This window comes from Ceratotherium simum, chromosome 21 (assembly GCF_057802395.1).
Source record: "Ceratotherium simum simum isolate JZ-2026a chromosome 21, ASM5780239v1, whole genome shotgun sequence".
Lineage (NCBI taxonomy): Eukaryota > Metazoa > Chordata > Mammalia > Perissodactyla > Rhinocerotidae > Ceratotherium > Ceratotherium simum.
Genome location: NC_141920.1, coordinates 38266014 through 38270745, shown reverse-complemented (window position 1 = coordinate 38270745; position 4732 = coordinate 38266014). Strand labels below are relative to the sequence as shown.

The 4732-nt window shown below is 41.0% G+C and overlaps 1 non-coding gene across 1 annotated transcript; it reads right to left on the bottom strand.

Moving 5' to 3' along the window:
* Window positions 1-2733: 2733 nt before the first annotated feature.
* On the bottom strand, window positions 2734-2806 carry TRNAV-UAC (transfer RNA valine (anticodon UAC)). Its single transcript has one exon. It is a non-coding gene; the product is annotated as a tRNA-Val (tRNA).
* Window positions 2807-4732: the final 1926 nt, after the last annotated feature.

Sequence of the window (4732 nt, the reverse complement as noted above, 5' to 3'; positions counted from 1 at the left end):
TTATTACACTCTCATAATGTGCTCAAAGCTGCCTCCTCATTATTTCTATTCAGTTGACCTTGAAAATACTAGAGAAAGAATTCATTTGTTCCCCATGATTTCTCCATGATACACTGCTGATTTGCCCACCTGGTGATATCAGGAATCCCTTCCTCATTTTTTCCCTGGAGAAGCATCACCAGTGCCACTTTGCTTTACCATGACCATCATCTTTGCTCCCTGGGTGTCCCTCCTAAAATGGCATGCCCAGAACTGAGCAAAGTGGCATCTGACCAGCACACAGAGTGTCAGGATTTTTCTCCCTGTGATCTGGCCACTTCTCTTTCTCCAGGGGCATAGTGTGGTAACAAACGGACCACAATACCTTGTGTTCAGCACTGTCAAAGTACTTAACATTCCTATTGCTTTTTCATGTGTTCTGTTTTTCACTCATTCAATTATAAACTCCTTGAGGGAAGCTCCTACCATAGGGTTTGGCACATAACAATCATACCATAAATGTTTTTGAAAGAAATTTTTGAAATGGAGAAAGGGCCTCTGTTTACGTCAGAAGATCTGTCTGAATTCACTCTTTAAAAATCAGCAGATTCCATCATGAAGATCCAAATTAGCTAATGCCGCGAGCTGGATTGGACAGTTCAGAACATTTCTTTGAGGAATCTTGGTGTTTCCGACTGAGGATGTCTTACAGTCATGCATTAGTGATCCTCAAAGATTTTTTTATCCCAAGACAACTTTTAAATTCCCTTTATTTTTTGATTCAGCTAAAATCTCTTTTTCCATCTTCGTGCCTCTTTCACTAGCTTGCACTGCCTTCAGCCAGTCTCTCCGCGTCTACTACGCTCCCCAGTTCTTGCTCATTTGCTGTCACTTTGTCCTACACAGACACATGCTGGTTGGGATTCTTTGCTTAAATAGTCATCTTTTCCTTTAAAAAAACACAATCAATTTGGATTTTTGTTCTGCAAGCAAGCTGGAGATTTTTCTCTCTGCTAGGCTCCTCTGCCAACATGGGGAGAAGAAGCCAGTCTGGTGTACTGTACGAATGCTAGCTCTAAAACCAACAACAATAGCTGTAGGCTGAGAATGGAAGGAGAAATGGAACCCTCTGAGACACAGGCAGGCCAGTGACAACAGCATCTTGCATGTATGCAGTGCTGATGGTGTGCCAGGCAGTCTTTTAGTGCCTTTTGTTTACTCATTTAATTTTTACAATAACGCAGTGAGAGAAGCCTGAATACTGTCCCCATTTTACAGATGAGTAAAATGAAGTTCAAAGAGGTTAAATAATTTATCCGAGATTACACAGATAGTAAGGGATGGAGGTGGGAATGCTTTTGATGCAGCCTACTGGGATTCCTCCCAGCATTCTCAGATGTCATCCAGTCCAGTTACCACAACCGATCTCACTCTGACTAGACCCATCAACCCAGAAATAAAACATAATGGAAAAGAAATAAAGCTACCCTTAAGTTGGTTAAGAGAAGCCATAGTTAGACTGGCAGGACCATTGGACTATAGTTAGGAGTCATGAATTCTAATCTCTGTCCTTATGTCACATATCTGAACCTTTTCTCCAAAGTCTTAGATTAGAAGCTCACTGAATTCTCTTTCACTTCTAGAATGCTATTCTTTTTTGTGTGTGTGTGTGAGGAAGATCAGCCCTGTGCTAACATCTGCCATTCCTCCTCTTTTTTTTTTTTTTTGCTGAGGAAGACTGGCCCTGGGCTAACATCTGTGCCCATCTTCCTCCACTTTATATGGGACACCGCCACAGCATGGCTTGCCAAGTGGTGCATTGGTGCGCGCCCGGGATCTGAACCCGCAAACCCTGGGCCGCTGCAGCAGAGTGCGCGCACTTAACCGCTTGCACTACCGGGCCGGGCCCTAGAATGCTATTCTTAAGATAATAATAACAAGAATGTTAGAGCATGAGAGAGTATTAGACATGATCTCTAGCCCAGTGTTTCTCAGGATGTAGAACAAACGTGCTATTAAAAAAATTAGAGTCACTTAGTGAGGTGGTTAATCCCTTTTTATTCTTTGTCAGTCGCTCTGCTAACGTCATGAGGAAAGTCTCTGTGTGGTGCTAAGATGTCTTCAACACCTCTCTAACACTCGCTAATCTCTGTTTTTAACAGAGAGCAAGCTCCAGATTGAGAGCCTTTGGCAGACAGTAATCTTCATTGTAATGGTTTTATGTTGACTGCCAGAATAGACCTCAAGCAAACCTAAAACCTAAGCTTAACAAGAGCATGGTCCAACTGGGAAAAGGACCTTGGCTTTAGCCGGTGTCTCAGAAAGTAGAGATTATCAATGATGTGCACGTGAAGGCCAGGAAAGTGCGTCCTTCCATGAGGGAGGCTCTCGGCGCCTCCTCTGCAGAGCTGTGGCTAGGAAACTGTACGCTTCACCAACACTAAAGAAACCTTTATGCTTTGCTCGCATCTTTCTGTTGAACACATCACTGTCCTGTTGTGCTAACTTCAGGGTGTTACCCTGCTTGATGGAAAGTAATACTGGTTCCCCATTTATGGATATGACAACGTTTCTTTGTAAGATTAATTAATTTGAGCAAAATAAAGGACATGATCTTTGCTCCCATTAGATTCACCATCTAGTAGCAAAGATAGACAATGTTGATTTTCATCCAATAGAGATGCAACAGTCTTCTGTCTAGTAGAAAAGATAATCCCTAAGGTGATTGTTTGAATGAAAATAAAAGCAACTTTGTGGTTCCACTGGGAATCGAGCCCAGGATCTTCTGCGTGTAAAGCAGATGTGATAACCACTACACCATGGAACCTTGGGCTGATTGTCTGGGCCCTGTGGGATATTAACCTCTTTTGTATCTAACCTAGACATCTTAGTCCATCTTTATCAAATGCCTGTAATAACCTCTGATTATCTATTCTCTTTGGAACTAGTTTGGAACTAGGAATCCGTGATCCTGATCCCTTCATTCATAATGAATTTGAAATCTTTAACACGTGTTCATTCTGTATTGGTAGGTGAGCCACGTTTTAAATTTTTGAAAAACAAAACAAAATAATTATTCTTTGACAACACTTGAACAAGTAAAATTGAGCAATTTTTCTTTATCATGTCCAATATGCCAGGCACACAAAAAAATATAATCAAAACTGTGGTAAGCACTTTGAAGGAAGAAGTGGATATGAGGTGAGCTTTGTTTTTATTTCAGAGTCAAAAAAGTGAAAGAAATGTAGTTAAAAATATGTAAGTGAATACATGTGGTTCATAGACATAGTAAAATCGTGAAGTTAACATGTGATTGGCTGAAATTATGAGGTATATGGAAATCTCCCCTTACAGATAGATTCCTAGAGACCCAAGGAGGCCAAACCGCTTTCCCTAAGCCCATAGCTCCTGAATCCTCAAAACCTGATCTACCCACCACAAAACTGCAGCGCTGCCCTTCTCTGAGACAAGACCCAGTGTCGCCCCTGTGCGCAAGGCAACCCTGCCTTCTCCTTGGCCATAGGGTAGAATGTATGCGGTGGGAGAAGGGGACAGGTAGACTGGAAACGGGGGAAGTTGCCCATGGAAGAGGCAAATGTACCACTAAAAATCACTACTGCAATACCCCTTTCTTTCCTCTTAGAGGTACCAAGCTAGGGAACACTTTGCCAGCTCCAAGGGAGCCATGTTCCATTGGGGCTTAAATTATTTTAATGACAGACAAATGGATAAGCTTGAACAGTGATTCTCACATTTTCTTCTGCTTCCTCCTTGCTCATATGCACAGAGCAAATCCATCAGGAACATCTTTCTAATAACTAAACAGGGTTTGACTTCAGAAATTCTGGGGTGAAGAGGAAGCTTAGGTAATTGGGAAAAGCTGCCACAACCCGTGATTCTTTTATACCCAACTTCCACTCTGAGAATCTCAGACAGACGTTTAACTGCACAGACCCATGGACTAAAACATACAGCCCACAACATACTAGGGGGATGTTGACTTTCGTCTTTAACACCTTCCTACCTTCACTGTCAGGCCCTCCCAACACTATCTTGACACCCTTTCCCTCTTGTAAATCAGTGGCTTCACAAGAAAAACACATCCCAGTTAGTTATCACATTTGATTAAACACCTCACACTGAAGTGTAAATATTTCAGTGGCTCCTCCTTTCACAGAGATATTTGTACCCCTTGGCTTTATAGCAGCGCTCTCAAACAGTGGAATTTCAGCTATCGGGAAAAGCCAGATAAGGTGGATATTTTGGGAAGGAGGATTTCCCCAAAGTCTATTCCTCCAATCAAATTGCTTTAGGACAATTCTGACGGTGATTTATTGAAGTAAAAAGGCTATTACTTTGTTCTTGCCACATAAAATGTCTGTGTTTGCTTAGCTTAGCTGATTTCCTGGTATATCTGAAATACATTGACAGAACTCCATAGAAGAATGTTTGTCTTTTTCTTTTTTTTTTTTTTTTTTTCTTTTTCTATATTGCTTATACTAAGTTTCTTCCCCTTGGGAAGAAATTTTAAAAATATTTCACAGCTGCTTTGAAAACAGCTGTATAAATGCAATACATTAATAGGAAAAGCCAAAACATGCACCAAGGCAAAATAAGACCAATGTTATTAAACCATAACCCAAAGATACTCAAAGGAAAATACACATACTTGTTGAGTCCAAAACATATGTGATTTAATTAAAATCTAACTTGTGTTTAAAAAGAATGGCTAAGCAAAACAGTAAGTCTGATG